The following is a 17,095-nucleotide window of genomic DNA, read 5'->3' as shown; positions in this document are numbered from 1 at the left end:
TTTGAGGCAGGGTCTCACCCTGTCACCCAGGCTGAAGTGCAGTGATACAATCATGGCTCATTGCACCTCCCAGGTACAAGTGATCCTCCCGCCTCAGCTTCCCAAGTAGCATGCCATCATGCCCAGTTAATTTTTGTTTTTTGTTTTGTTTTGTTTTTAGTAGCAGTAAGGTCTCACTTTGCTGCTCAGGTTGGTCTTGAACTCCCGGGCTCAAATGATCCTCCAGCCTTGGCCTCCCAACGTGCTGGGGTTACAGGTGTGAGCCACTGCTCTTGGCCCACCCTCTTATATTGATGATAAAAACTGAAACCACATTTCTTTGATCAGTGGTTTCTGGCACACTGTAAAGTACATATTGCTAGATTTTAAAAATAGATTTCATGTATAGCCAACTCTAAAAATCTATTTATGTCTATAATCATCCTTGCCTTCTTCTGCAGTGCAAATACAGATGAAGTGATTCATTTCTTTCACAAAAGACCCATCCCAACACTTGCTCTGTATACTACTTCTTGCCCTGGCGGTTTTGCTCCTTGGGTAATACCTTCTCTCCCGATCTCATTGCCTCTTCCTCTCCATAGTAAACCTTTCTCATATCAGCACACAAATGTTCTCTATTACCTCCCATCTTTGAAAACATTCCCATAGTAATATTAGACATAGTGATTCAAGAAAAAAAGGTGTTACCAGGGAAAAAGAGGAACACTTTATGTTGATAAGCAGCAATGCATTAGTAAAATATAATGATTACAAATGTGTATGTACCTAATAAAAAAGCTTTAAACCACATAAAGCAAAAACTAACAAAAGTAAAAGGAGACGTAAACAAATCCCCAATCATACATATTCTCACAATTAAACAAAACAAGACAAAAACCAGTAAGGAAACAGAAGCCCTGAACAACACAACCAGCCATAACCTAAGTGGCCTTTACAGAGCATTAACACTGAACAACTGCAGAATATAAGTTCAAGTGCACAGAGAACGTTTTACCACGATAGACCATATGCTGAGCTACATGAATTTCTATAGGTTTCAAGAGCATGATATCTTGCAGAGTATGCCCTCTGACCATAACACAATGAAATTAGAAATGAATAGTAGTATGATATTCTAGAAAAGTTCGTAAGTATTTGAATATTCACCTATATACCTGAAAATAAAGAATGGGTCAAAGAAAAAAATACAAAGAAAACTTTAAATTATTTTGAACTGAATAATAAAAATACAACATGCTAAAATGTGTGCAATGCATCTAAAGTAGTGTCTAGAGAAAATGATATAGCTCTAAGTGCTTATAATGGGAAAAAGGGACTAAAATCAATTAGCCAAGCTTCACCCTCAGAAGTCTGGAGGTGGGGAGTATAAAAAGCTAATTTCACCCAAAATAAGCAGAAGGAAAGATACAGTAAATTTAAGAGAGAAAATCAATGAAACAGAAAATCAGACTAAAAAATAGACAAAATGAATGCAACCAAAAGTTATTACATGAAAAGACTGATAAAATCTTCCACTAGAATGATACAGAAAAAAGAAAAATAAGGCACATGATTACCAATAATATTTCAGAAACTAAAGAGGGGCAATCATTAAAAATCTTACAGACATTAAAAGGACAGTAAAGGAATATTATGAACAGCTTTATGCCAATACAGTCTACAAATCAGATGAAATGAGTAAGTCCCCTGAATGAAACAAATTACCAAGACAGACACAAGAAGAAACAGAAAATTTTAAAAGCCTTTAGTATCTGTTATCAATAACAGAAGTGTCAAAAAAAATGTAGGGTCATGTTTAAAACCATCACACTCTACATCAATAAAGAAATTTAAACTGTAATTAAAAACCTACTAGAAAAGAATACTCCAAGCCCATTGCCTTCACTAGTAAATTTTATCAAATTCTTAAAAAGGAAATAATACCAACCCTGTCATACTTTCTCAAAATACAGGGGAAGAGGAAACATCTCCCAACTCACTTTATGAGACCAGTATTATCCTGATACCAAAACCAAAGACATAATAATACCAGTAAGTCACATGTTAATATCCTGATGAGGACACATGTTAGATCTGTCAACAAATTATTAGCAAACCAAACCAAGGAATAAAAACTTAATTTAACATTTCAAAATCAATCCCTATAATTCAACATTTTAACAGGAAAAAGAAAAGAATCTGGATAATCATCTCAGTACACACATCTGACACAATTCGACTTCTATTCACCATGAAAATTTCACTAAGACTATAAGGTTATTTCCTCAGCTTGATAAAGGGCATCTATGAATAACCTCAAACTAACATAACAATTAATGGGAAAGATGAAGGGTTTTCCTCATAAGATCAAGAACAAGGCAAGAATATCTCACTACTTGTGTTCAACATTATAGTGAAGGTTTCTTGTAAAGCATGAAAAAACTAAAAGGCATATAGATTGGAACAGAAAACAAAAAACAGCCTTTATTCACAGACATTATATGTAGAAAATCCTATAGAATCTTTAAAGATGTACTAAAACTAATAACTATGTTGCAGGACATTATAAATATACAAAAGTCAATTTATATATACTAGCTATGAACAACCGGAAAATAAAATTAAAGGGATAATTTGTTATCATAGTATCAAAAACATGAATGATTTAGTAAGAAATCTAACAAAATACATGCAAAACTTATACACTAAAAACTACAAAACACTGTCAAAAGAAATTAAAGAAGACCTAAATAAATGGAGAAAATATCTGTTCATGGGTTAGGCAACTCCAATCTATGCCATTTGGACCCCAAATTGATCTACAGACTCAATGCAATCCGAATAGGCTTTATTCACAGAAGTAGATAAGCCAGTTCTAAATTTGCCATCAGTATACACAGGAGCCCAAAGAGCCAAAATAATTTTGAAAAACAGATACCACTAGATATTAAGGCTCACTACAAAGCTATAGTAAAGAAAGAAAAGGAAGAAAAGGATGGAAGGGAGGGAGGGAGGGAGGGAGAGAGGGAGGGAGGGAGGAAAGGAAAGGAGAGAGAGAAAGATAAACGAAGACAGGGTAGGTAAGATAGGTAAGTAGGTAAGGCCAGCACATAGGCAGGCTGGTAGGAAGGCAGGAAGGAAGAAAGGAGGGAAGGAGGGAAGATATACACATACATGTCTTTCCTAGTTTCTGTTCATTAAGAGGGCTTGGGAGAGTCTGGATGTCTCCATTAAAAGGAACTAGGGAGTCTTAGAAAAACTGGCTGATTCGAGGGATAGCAAAGAGAAAGTTACAGGATGAGGTGAGAACATCACTAGGAAACAAGTGTTCAAAGAATGATGAGGACATGTCCAAATGGCACAGGGATCAACTTGGGGGGCTACCACTGGTCAAATCAGGGGCAGTTTGAACAATAATGATAGCAGCACATTACTCTTCAATAAATAATTATAGAGATAGATTACCCCTCTGAGAAGCAAAATAATCTGCCCTTTCCCAAAGAGCATCTCCATACTAAACATACCCGCTTTTCAGGAACTGTGAATTCAAACATTCGCTCAGTGGTGTGGTAGTGCCTTCTCTCCTTTTAAGAGGCCCACTATCACTTCCATACCTAAGATGCCAGCCTTGAGCTTCTAGTGGATCATGACAACATGAATGCCTGTCTCTCTCTAGAATAAGCCAACTAAAACCAGACCAGGCAAGGATGGAGAAGTTGCCTCTCCACTGAGATGACTCCAGAGAAAGTAACATGCTGAAAGTAACCTCTGAAGCCAAGGCCGACTTTCCTTCACCTCAGCATAGCGGCCCCCCAACTCAGCTTGCCCCATAGCTGAAAAGGATGACTCTAGAAGCAAATTTCCTATTTGTCTAAAGAAGTTGTTTCCTTTTACAAAGTAAGAAAAGTTGTTTAGCTTTATAAATCAAAGGCTTGTTGTTGTTTTAACCTTGTTTGGGCCCAAGTGTGGTACAGCATCAGTACCTTGAAGAATAGGAGTGGTGAGGGAAAGAAGCATGTCTTTAATGAGGTAGTTCCTTCTCCACCATGCAGACTTTATTTCTGAGTAACTGTATATAACCCAACATCACTTCCAATTCACATTTCACACAAAGTCATGTTTCATTTCAGACCAAGAAGACTTCAAATGTTCCCTGTAGGCTCTCTGCACATGAACTGCACTTCTATGGTTCAGAAGCAATACAACAAAGGAAGCTATTGCCAGTTCTGAGGCTAGACTGGCTGCCACATATAAAATTATCCTGGAGGCAATCTGCTTATGAGATTGAATGTTGAAGAAAAAGTAGACAAGAATAAGAAAAAAAACCTGGCCACAAGCTGTAAAATGCAGCAGAACTATATGTGTACGTGTGCTCACAATAATATAAAAGCAAGGAGCTTATCTTCATTATGGTTGATCTTTTCAAGCTAAGACCTGCCCAAAGATTTGGGAAGAAAGTTACATTAACAAGAAGCTCTCCAGCTTCATGGACTAAGTCTCCAATCATGCAAGAAACATGTCTTTGCTTTCCCTTCTTACTTTCTTTGAGGACACCTAAGCCAGGTAACAAACAGAAAGCTATTTTTCATCAACTAGGAAAAAGAGACAAAAGAGTCTCTTTAGAGTTACACAGTCCCTGAGCAGCCCAGATACTGCTTTCAAAATGAGCTGCTAAAATCTGTTCTTAAATAAGTTGCTCTGGGAAGTCCTAGCTAGAGCAATCAGACAAGATAAAGAAAGAAAGGGTACCCAAATTGGAAAGGAAGAAGTCAAAGTATTCTTGTTTGCAGATAATATGATCTTATATTTGGAAAAACCTAAAGACCACCAAAAAACTATTAGAGCTAATAAACAATTTCAGTAAAGTTGCAAGATACAAAATCAACATATAAAAATAAGCAGCATTTCTCTATGCCAACAGAGAACAATCTGAAAAATAAGTCAAGAAAGTAATTGCATTTATAATAGCTACAAATAAAATTAAATACCTTGAAATTAACTTAACCAAAGAAATAAAAGACAACTACAATAAATACTATAAAACACATGATAGAAATTGAAGAAGACACACAAAATATGTAAAGATATTCCATGTTCATTGGTTGAAAGAATTAATAATGTTAAAATGTGCATACTACCCAAAGCAATCTACAGATTCAATGCAATACCTAACAAAATACCAATGATATTCTTCATATAAATAGAAAAAAATCTTCAAATTTATATGAAGCCATAAAAGACCCAGAATAGCCAAAGCTATTCTAAGTAAAAGGAATGAAACTGGAAAAGTCACATTACCAGACTTCAAATTACACTACAGAGCTATAGCAACCAAAACAGTAGGATACTGGCATAAAAAAAAGACACATAGACCAATGGAAGAGAATAGAGAACCCAGTTTCTTCAATAAACGGTGCTGGGAAAACTGGTTATCTAAATGTAGAAGAATAAAATTAGAGCCCGATCTTTTGCCATATACAAAAATCACATTGAAATAGATTAAAAACTTAAATCTAAGACCTCAAACTATTAAACTACTAAAAGAAAACACTGAGGAAACTCTCCAGGACATTGGAGTGGGCAAAGACTTCTTGAGCGATACCCTACAACCACAGGCGACCAAAGCAAAAATGGACAAATGGGATCACATCAAGTTAAAAAGCGTCTGCACAGCAAAGGAAACAATCAACAAAATGAAGAGGCAACCCACAGAATGGAAAAAACCCACAAAATGGAGAAAGTGAAGAGACAACCCACAAAATGGAGAAAATATCTGCATATCCCTTTACAGATGGCTGACAAGGGATTAACAACCAGAATGTATAAGGAGTTCAAACAACTCTATAGAAAAAAATCTCAGCAATGCCACTACTGGGTATACATCCAAAAGAAAATAAACCGTTCTACCAAAAAGATACGTGTACTCATATGTTCATTGCAGCACTATACGCAATAGGAAAGACATCGAATCAACCTAGTGCCCAGTCCAATGTTGGACTGGATAAAGAAAATGTGGTACACATACACCATGGAATACCATGTAGCCATTAAAAAAGAATGAAATCATGTCCTTTCCAGCACCATGGATGAAGCTGGAGGCCACTATCCTAAGTGAATTAGCTCAAGAACAAAAAGCCAAATACCACATGTTCTCACTTAAAAGTGGAGGCTAAACAATAGGTACTCAGGGAAATAAAGACAGCAACAACAGACAGTGGGGACTTCCAGAGGGAGAAGGAAGGGATGGGGCAAGAGCTGAAAAACTAACTATTGGGTACTATGTTCAGTACCTGGGTGACAGGATCAATCATACCCCATACCTCAGTATCATGCAATATAGTCAGGTAACAAACCTGCACATGTACCCCAGGAATCTAAAATAAAAGTTGAAATTATTTTTTTAAAAAATTTGTAAAAAGAGTTGTTCTGAAGTCACCTAAGATTCAGGGCTTATGCTGGGTTTAGTGATGCTATTATTTTTGATAGTTAAGCCAACGGCGAGCCTTGTGATAGTAGAGTGGCAGAGTAACTATCTTTTAAAACCAACAATTTTCTGAGCATATAAGTCTAGAATACAGATTTCATATTGTTTTTATTTTAATCATTTTAAGAGCGTTCATCTTTTCCCTACTTTGATAGAAGCATAAAAAATGAGTTCACTGTAAGCTGGTTCTGCCATATAACCTTACAGTTTATGCTGTTGCAAGAATTCTTCTGAAAATTATCCTGGGCAGAGATTTTTGTATACAAAATATCAGCCAAGAACAAATTTTTACAGCTGACTTCTAAACCCTTTAAAATTGCATTTCATAATGGAAATACTGACAGATGCTTTACCCCAGAAGCACTATTTTAATATTTCTAGCTTTTCCAAAATACAATACTATGAACTCAGGATCAGCGTGTAAAAAAGGAAAAACAAAAAGGTCCTAAGTTATAAAACCATTTAAGAAAATGGGCACAAATAAAAACATGCTTTATGGATGAAACATGTTTAGATGCATCTACATGCCATAACGGTTAAATTTAATTCTGCAATGCTTTCTTAAATCACTGAGTCAGGATTTCAATTAGAAGCCTTAACCCAAGGATTCTTCATGATCAGCGACTGACTTAAACCTGGATTTACATCCACTCACACATATACAGAGTCCAGTTCTGTGTCCACACTGGGAAAAGTAGGGGCTTATCTAACTTCTTATTAACTCAAGAAGGAGGAAGGCTGTAAAGCAGTATGAGTCTAGGAAAATTTGGAAGAGCAGGAAGCCATGTGTGGTAAACAGAAACTCAAAAAACAGATAATTGGTGACAATGACATCCCAGTGCATAGCATAAAGGTTAGGCATAGTAGACATTTGTGGCTAAACGAATCTTTCCCATACACCTTCCACAACCTGCAAAATTGGCTTACTAGTTCTAATTAGAAACAGAGAATGTTACTCCCCCACTCAATACCCTCTACCCAGATCAAACTGCATCTATGACAAAAACCACTACCAAAATGCATGTATTTCTTTTAGATTCTAGAAGCTCTATGATACGAGGAAAAGGCCACAGAATTAGAGCTTTCAAGAACCGAGGTACTAGCTTTGCTACTCAATACTTAACTTGAAGCACATCCCAGTTTCATCAACTTTGAAATAGAAAAGTGAAAAATCATTACATCTCCAGCTTCAAGACTCTACCACTCTCATAGTGAAACCATGGTGGGGGGGGATGTAAAATGTAAGTGACATGTCAATGAGAGCAAGGACAGAGGGTGAGTTCACTTATGGGAAGAAATATTTAACTTTTTGTGACCAAATCTGCTTGTGTTCAAACTGACCATTGCAATTACAACGTAACTATTTGATTATATTTGTGTACTGGTTAAAGGGAATACAGAGAAATGCCATTAATTTTTCTCTTGTTTTAAAGTAAACACTTTTGGGTAATATAACTCATTTTTAATTACATATAGAAAAATACACAAATCATAAATGCATAATATGATGAATTTTTACAAATAAACAACGCCCACATACAACACTAACCAAGATGAGGAAACAGAGTCTCACTAGTATGTTAGTTTTCTATGTGACACAGAAACTTACCACAAACTTAGCAGTTTAAAACAAGACACATTTATTATCTTACGACTTCTGTGGGTCGAATATCTCGGTATGGCTTAGCTGGGTTCTCTAGTGGTGATCTCAAGGCTGTAATCAAGGTGTCGGTCAGCTGGGGCTGCCGTCTCATCTATGGTTTAACAATTAGGGTCCTAACAGAAGCCTGGGTGGCTGTCGGCAAAATTCATTCTCTTGAAGCTATAAAACTCCTGGCAGTTTGTTTCTTCAAGGGCAGCAAAGAACTCCTGGATGCTATTTTAAAGGGTTCACCTGATGAGGTCAGGTCCACAAGGATAATCTCTCTTACAGTAAACTTAAAGTCAGCTGATTAGGGACTTCAATAACATCTGCAAAAGCCCTTTGCCTCTGCCCAAAATTGTGACTTGCTCATCGGAAGGATACTCCATCATATTCACAGGTGCCACCCACACTCAAGGTGAGGGAATTATACATGGTGTGTATATTTAAGGAGGAGAATCTTGAGGGCCACCTTACAATTCTGCCTGCCAGAACCAATACTCAAGAAGCTCTTCTCTTGCCCCTTTCAATTATTGTCCCTACAAAGACAAATAATATCCTGATAAAACTATAGTTTTATGCTTATAAGTAGAATCATCAGTAGTTTTGTGTTTGGCCATTAGATTCATACTTAAGTGCTGCACATTGCTGTAGTTCATCTATTCTCTCTGCTAGACCGTATTCTATTATATATACATACAATATATCCATTTTACTATTAAGATTTGGGTGGTTTCCAGTTTGTGGCTATTTTATATCATATTGGTAGGAAGATTCCTAGACATATATTTCTGTGTACAAATGTACCCATTTCTGTTGGCCATACACCTGGGAATGAAAATTCTGGGCCACAAGATATCAGCAACTTTAGCAAATGATGCCAAGCAGTTTTCCAAAGCAGCTATATTGACATTCCCGCTAGCAGTATATGAGAATTCCAGTTACTCTACGCCTCACCGACTGTTAGTATTGTTTACCTATTTATTTTGGCCCTTCAGGCGGAAGTGAAGTAGTACTGCTTTTGACTTGCGTTTCCCTGATAACTGATAAAGCTGAGCATCTTTTCCTAAGTGCATTGGCCATTTGGATAGCTTTTTGTGAAGGGCCTGCATCACTCATTTGCCCATTTTTCTATCTGTTGTCTGGTTTTTTTCTCAATTATAACAGGGAATTCTTTATAAATTCTAGTTAGGAGTCCTTTGTAGAATATATACCTGGTTGCATATATCTTCTCCCATTGTACAGATTAATATTTACTTTCCTTGTGGTATTTTTGAAGAGTTCTTTAATGTACTCCAATCTATTAATTTTTCTCCTTCATGGTTGGTGTTTTTTGTTTTTTGTTGTTGTTGTTGTTTTGAGATGGAGTCTTGCTCTGTCACCCAGTCTGGAGTGCAGGGGCATGATCTCAGCTCACCTCCGCCTTCTGAGTTCAAGTGACTGTCCTGCCTCAGCCTCCTGAGTAGCTGTGACTACAGCCACACACCACCAGGCCCAGCTAATTTTTGTATTTTTAGTAGAAACGGGGTTTCACCATGTTGGCCCAGGCTGGTCTCCAACTCCTGACCTCAGGTGATCTGCCCGCCTCAGCCTCCCAAAGTGCTGGGATTACAGGTATGAGGCACCGTGCCAGGCCTATTTTTTGTGTCCTGTTTTTATAAGAAATTTTTGGTGCCCCTAAAGTCATGAAAATATGGTACCATGTTTTCCTTGAAAAGCTTTACTGTTCTACCTTTCACATTTAGGTTTTTTTATCTACCTAGAATTGATTTTTGTGCATGGTATAAAAAAAAGGTCAACATCTTTTTTCTCCAAGTGGATAACCGATCAGCCTTGCACCACTTGTTGAAAAGAGCATTCTTTCCTCCACTGCACTGCACTGTCACCTTTGTCATAATCAAGTGACCATATGTGAGTCTATTACTGGACTTTCTATTCCATTCATCAGCTTATGTATCTCTCCTTATACTAAATACCATACCATTTTAACTGTGCTCACTTATGATAAGTCTTGATGTTGGGCAGTTTAAGAACTCCAGCTTTGTACTTCAAAATTGTCTCGGTTATTTCAGTCCTTTGCATTGTCATCTATTTTTAAAATCAGCTTGTTCCTTTCCACACACACACAACAACGATTGCTGGAATGCTGGCTTGGACTCTGTTAAATGCAGCGATCAATTTGGGAAGAATTAATATTTTTACCAAAATAAATTTTACAGTCCATGACCATTTAGTTAGAGCATCTTTAGCATCTTTTGATAACATTGGGTCGTTTTCAGTGCTGAGGTCTTGAAAACTCTTTTTTACATGCTAACATAAGGGTAACATTTTTTCTTTGTTGTTGATACACAGAAATACAAATAATTTTTGTAGGCTGACTTTGTATGTAGCAGCCCTTTTAATTCTCCATGTATACAATCAACTAGTCTGAAAATGATGAGTACTGTCTTACTTTCCCAATCCTCCTATCTTTTTTCTTGCTTTATTACATTAACTATAGTCTATGATATAACATGGAATAAAAATAATGATAGTGAGCATCCTCGCTTCATTCCCATCATCAGAGGGAAAGCTTACACCGTTTCAACATTAGCTATGATGTTTACTGTAGGCTTTTGTAAGAAGCCTTTATCAGATGAAAGAGTCTTCTTCTATTACTAGTACTTATCATGAATGGATCTTTAATTTCATCAAACACTTTCTACAGAAACTAGAGTAACCATAAGATTTTTCCTTTCTTCTGGTAACATGATGAATTACATTATTTGAGTTTTGAACAGTAATCCTCCAATCTTACATTAGTGGAATAAATCTTACCTGGTCATAATGTATTATACCTACTACATATCAATGGATTCAATTTTCTGTTACTTTATTTAGGGCATTTGTATCAGTGTTTATAAGAGGGCTTTCCCCACAATTTTCTTATATTGTATTGTCTTTGTCAGGTTTTGATATCAAGGGCATGCTGGCCTCATAAAACATTTTTCTGTTCTCCAGAATAGTTTTGTAAGATTGGTGTTATTTACCTGTTTTAAACATTTGAAAGCATTCATTGGTAAAGCCATCTGACACTGGAGTTTTCATAACTCAAAAAGGTGTCAAATAAGCCTAAAATGAATGAGGTGAGGAAAGCCATTTAACTTACTGGTTCTATGACAAAAATCACACTTTATGATTTTTGTATGATTGGTTGGTTGTTGTTTCCCTAATGAATTTAGAGGTCTGGTTGGTTGTTGTTTCCCTAATGAATTTAGAGGTCTCTGCTAAAAGAAAAGAATTTTCCTTTCAAATTAGAAAAAAGTAAAAGTCACTTCTGGCTTTTCCATTTGTTAAAATAGTTTCCAAATGTTAAAGTATTACTTAAATCTTCTATGGTTCTTAAATAAAGACTGAATAGGTTTTGAAAATAAGCCTCCATGGATCCATTCTAGCCTAACAGACAATATAAACTTTCTGCATGTTCCATGAGGACAGCACACTGTGTTATATTCAATGATATGTTCTCTTATCTGGTACACAGTAGATGTCCAAAATAATATTTGTTGAATGGTCACATCCCCAGTTCCTAATACAGAACTCCTAAAAATCCCACGAATTTTCTTACTGATGGGGTGAGAGGAGCATCTTTTGTTATTGGTAGTAAGTCCCTTTCGAACATACCTCAGATTATGCTAACGAGAGACTCCTGGAGGATGGGGCCAGCCTCCAGAGAATGAACCACATGATTAGAGGGTTGGAACTTTCAGCCCAACCCCCTGACCTCCAGAAAGGGACAAGGGGCTGGAGATTGAGTTCAATGACCAATGATTTAATCTATCACCCCTGTGTAATGTGGCCTCCATAAAAACCATAAATGAGTTCAGAAAGCTTTGGAGTTGGTAAACACAGAGAGATGCTGGTAGGGTGGAGGACTTCAAGAGGGTATGGCAGCTCCATACCCCTCCATAGAGGCACTATGTACCTCTTCATCTGGCTATTCATCTGTATTCCTTGCAATATCCTTTATAATAAACTGGTAAACATAAGTCAATGTTTCCCTGAGTTTTATAAACCATTATAGCAAATTACTGGACCTGAGGGGGCTATGGGAATCCCCAAATAATAGCCAGTCAGAAGTACAGGCAGCCCAGACTGTGACTGGCACCTGGGTGGAGGGCAGTCTTGTGGTATGAGCCCTTAACCTGTGGGGTCTGTGCTAACTCTGCATAGTGTCAGGACTGAGTTAAAATGTAGGACACCCAATTAGAGTCTGAGGAGAACTAGTTGGTGTGGAAAATCCACACAGTTTATGTCAGAAGTGTTGAGAGTAGTATAGAAAAAGTGTTTCCTTTTAGACATGTAAGTACCCTCCTTGCTTTTATTTTTAAAAGTATACTTTTAAACTACTTTTAACATAATAATAAAACTGACACCAACATATTTTCTAAATTCCGTATAGCCTTAACAGAAGTACCTTGAAGATGAAGTTGGGATGTTGTACAAACAAAAACCCAAATTCAAGAATTTACTCATTTTCTTTGGATTTAGGAACTGACTTTTTATCTGTTGCCGAACATTGTCTCCTCACGAATTAAATCAATATGCTCTGGTCTATTTAGAAATGCGCACATGAATAATGAAAAAGAAATACTATAGTGCAGTCCATCTCACAAAGAAATCTGTATCTGCAATATGCAATGCTACCAAAGCCCTAGAAGAGTGCCCAACACAGAACAGGTACTCAACAACACATGGCACTTGCCATTTCTAACCTCATCACATAGTGGGAGTCATTCATAGTAAGTGATGCAAATACCACCCAGAAGAAAACATCAAAAGCCACTGGAATGTGAACAGAGACAATATAAAGGGCCCTATGATATGTGAAAAACATCTAAAGATTTTTCAATTCAAAAAAACAGCATTGGATAACAATTGTAAAGATATGAAGGAAAGGCTTCCCAGAGGCAACAACCTATGAAACCAGTCTAGAAAGATGAGTAGGGGAAAGAGAAAGAGACACATGCAGAGAACCACAAGCAAAGGAAACTGTGCATAAAAAGAAAATGTAAGCATGCAGCCACATGGTGTGTTCAAAGACCTTCTGTATGTGGTGCCCAAGATTACGGGTATGCTAAAGGAAATACAGTTGCCCAAGAGGGAAGAGGGCAGGTCATGGAAGGCCTTTATGTCATACAAAGGAACAAGAATGTAATTGGTAATAAAAACCTAAAAGACTCTAGTCTGAGCTGGTACTAACTGAGAAATAATTAAACTACTGTATTTGAGACCCCAAGGAGAAAATAGACCAGCCTGGATCAACTGAAATCTAAAAACAAGCTTATTTAACTCTGTAAACAAAAAGAAATTAAGATGGAGGCTGGGCGCAATGGCTCATGCCTGTAATCCCAAAACTTTGGGAGGCCGGGGCGGGTGGATCACCTGAGGTCAGGAGTTCGAGACCAGCCTGACCAACATGGCAAAACCCCGTCTCTACTAAAAATACAAAAAATTAGCCAGGCATGCTGGCAGGCACCTGTAATCCCAGCTACTTGAGAGGCTGAGGCAGGAGAATCGCTTGAACCAGGAGACGGAGGTTGTGGTGAGCCAAGATCGCACCACTGCACTCCAGTCTAGGCGACGGAAAAAGACTCCATCTCAAAAAAAGAAAGAAACTAAGATGAAAACAAATCCAAAATCAACTATAAACATTAATGAAGAAACATTATAGAAGACATTTATAAACAACATACCCAATCTTTTATATTTGGGGGGAAAATTATCCAGCTCCCATGTGCAAACATCCAGCAGATCTGACTTGATTCATTGCTATGTTTTCTCTTCCAGTTAGTTAGTTCTTAAGAAAACAAGTTTCTGCTTTGTAAGATTACTAAATTTAGTGAATTCATCCTGTGCTTTTGGTCTTCCTAGTCGTAAAAGTTTACATCACAAGAAACAATCCTGTATCTTTTTCTGGTGTTTGGAAACACTGAAACTGTTCAACAAGTATCTACTCCCTGCCTACTGTATGCCAGTTAACAGGTGGCTAGATAGAAGAGAAGGAAAATGAAAGAATAAAACTCACATTTTAAAAGCACCTACTACTTGTCAGACACTATTTTAGGTGATTACAGCTCATTCATCCTTATCAAAAACTTACACCATTTACAGGTAAGGCCCCTAAAGCCCAGAGCCAGTAAATAAAGGATCTAGAATGGAGACCTCAATCTAACTTGAAAGGTTCCAGTTGTTACCTTAATACCATGAATATAAATAAAAGAAGACAAAACCCCTGCCTTCACCAGTTGAGACTTGGGAGGCATGCATGCTTCTCTTCCTTTAAACATACAGTTCCCTTTCCTAAAATATTCTCTTCTCCCCTTAGTTTTCATTTTGCAAACTCTCCTTTCCAACTGCAATTCAAATGTCATTCTTACAAGAAATTTAAGTTCCCTTAGGCAGAGCCATTGTCTCCCACTCCATACACCTCCTTCATCTCTGTGTTCACATCTGTGTTAAGAAACGTATCACACAGCAATGTGGCTCTCTGTCTACACATCTGATTTCTGCAATGGTCTCCAAGTTCATCGAGGGTAGTCAAAGTGTGTTCATCTTTGTATCTCCAGGACCCAGGCCAGTGCCACGTACAAAGCTGCCAATCAAAAAATGTCAAATAAACAAATGGATGGTGGAAATCCTCCAAATAGAAGTGTCAGTTTAAACTAGGAAAGTACATAAAGACCTATCTGGAAACGAATGTAAAGAAAGAAAAGAGGACATAGGCTAGAGGCTTAAGAAATGTCTACAACTGGCTGGGTGCAGTGACTCATGCCTGTAATCCCAACACTTTGGGAGGCCAAGGTGGGTGGAACACCTGAGGTCAGGATTTTGAGAGCCTGGCCAACATGGCAAAACCCCATCTCTCCTTAAAAAAAAAAAAAGAAAAAGAAAAAAAAAGATTAGCTGGACGTGGTGGTGCACCTCTAATCCCAGCTACTCAGGAGGCTGAGGCAGGAGAATTGCTTGAACCCGGAAGGCAAAGGTTGCAGTGAGCCAAGATCATGCCATTGTACTACAGCCTGGGCAACAGAGCGAGACTCCATCTCAAAAAAAGAAAAAAGAAGTGTCTACAACTAAGTGGAGAAAAGAGAGAAATCAATAAAAAAAAAAAAACACACTGAATAGAAGAAACAGAACCGGGCCATGGAACTAATGAGAGGTTATTACAAAGAAAACGGAAATCAATGGTCTTAAATCACCGTAGAAAGCTCAAGGAAAATGAAAACTAAGAAAACAACCAATGAAAACAGGTAGGAAATCAGTGACAACCATGAAAAGAACAACTTTGGTAGAAAGCTGGGGTAGAAAACAAACTGCAGAATCCACATCACTAGTGAGAAATAGACATTGGGTCTAAAATGTCTGGCTACAAACAAAAGGAAAAGAAACAGGAGCATGAAAGAAAAGTCTGCACAAAACAAGCAAGTGTATGCTTACAGAAATATGTCTATGTCCCTGACTTGACAGTTAATACCATGAGGACACAAATTCAGCCTTAGGCACACAGAAGTGACCCTGTGCCCAAAGCAAAGTGCCAAACACAGAAATAACACATATGAGAAACAGACGATACTAAAGATGATAAAACCAACATTTAAAATATCAACAAGGTCACAGGATGAATGGAAAGCCAAAAAGTTAAAGTTAAAGAAATAAAAGCAAATTTGTTTATCTCTTTTAATTATTTAATTAAAGAATGGATAAAAATCTGTGTCTCAGGTTTTCCCTGTGTCCAGACTGTCTCCCCAGTTCTGGAGGCTGGGAAGTCCAAGATTAAGGCATCAGCATCTGGTGAGGGCTTTCTTGCTATGTCATCATGTGGACAGAAGGTAGAAGTCGGAAGGCAGAAGGGCAAGAGTAAGAAAACCCAATTCTGCAAGCCCTTTTATTTATAATCCATTCAACAGGGCTCTACCCTCATGACCTAAACACCTCCCAAAAGACTCCACATCTGCCAACTCTGGTGCATTTGAGACGATGTTTCTAACATATGAATTCTGGGGATACATTCAGACCACAGCAACCTGGTAGCACACAGAATCCATTTGAATAATTTCTTATCTTTTGACCTAGTAATTCATTTTTTTTCGTAGAGTAGGGCTTTATTTCCAGGAAACAGTGTGTTAGTTGGAGATAGGTATTTTTTAAAAAAACATCAAGGTAGATCTAATATGTTCAACAAAGTGGGGCGGCTCAGCCAGAGGCGAAGTAGAAAGATTCTCTAGTATTTGCTTGTCATCCTGCTGCAACCAGAAATCCACATGTGGAAATGGCGTCCAGGAGTATGGTCCTATACGAAGTTGTTCTGTCTCTGCATCGTAAATGCTAATCACTGGTCCTCCTGCTAAAGTTCACGCAGCCCACAGCTGCTTCTCCGGACCCCGATCTTGAAAGGAGGCTCTGTAAATCTCTGCAGTCTTAATGTTGACAGCAATGCCATATATTATTGGAAAGTGGTTTTCGTTTTCTTCCCGGTCATTTAATTGTCACACATAATGTCACTAAGTGAATGTCATCTTCTTGCCTGTCAAATTCACTGAGAATTTGATGAGTGAGTTTTTGTGACAACTGCCTGTCGTCACTGAAGCCTCCAACGAGGTACACTTCCAGCCTTCCACGCTGAACGTGGTCGGAAAAGGATTTTATGGAGTTCATGATCAAGGGGAATTCAGCTTTGGTGTCGGTTCCGTCACAATGTGTCAAGCAGGTGGCCCCATTACCTGTTTGCCTCAGGACCACAATGTGACAAGTAGTGGCATCATCAGAACCCAGAATGGAGATGGAGCCATTCTTCGGGGAGGTCACTGCAAGCTCTCTTTGCTGAACATACAGAAGGCCCTGGGGTTCCACTTGTTGAACAGACTGACCTCTGAGAAGTCTGGCTCTTTCCTCCAAAGGCAGGTGGGCTCGGACGCGGCAGCGTGGGCAAGGACTGCAGCAGCCGCACT

General features: G+C 38.0%; 1 protein-coding gene and 1 pseudogene across 2 annotated transcripts in view; both read right to left on the bottom strand.

The window, feature by feature from the left end:
• LOC105518845 (DIS3-like exonuclease 2) overlaps positions 1–17,095 on the bottom strand; it is a 405,890-nt gene that overhangs the window by 284,304 nt on the left and 104,491 nt on the right. The window lies entirely within an intron of this gene.
• LOC105518844 lies at positions 16,303–17,089 on the bottom strand (annotated as a pseudogene). Its single transcript, XR_001002888.1, has one exon. The product of XR_001002888.1 is annotated as a protein N-terminal asparagine amidohydrolase pseudogene (transcript).

The sequence above is a fragment of the Colobus angolensis genome, unplaced genomic scaffold (assembly GCF_000951035.1).
Source record: "Colobus angolensis palliatus isolate OR3802 unplaced genomic scaffold, Cang.pa_1.0 Scaffold33, whole genome shotgun sequence".
NCBI classification, from domain to species: Eukaryota; Metazoa; Chordata; class Mammalia; order Primates; family Cercopithecidae; genus Colobus; species Colobus angolensis.
The sequence above is the reverse complement of the archived record's forward strand: the minus strand, read 5'-3'. Positions and strand labels throughout refer to the sequence as shown.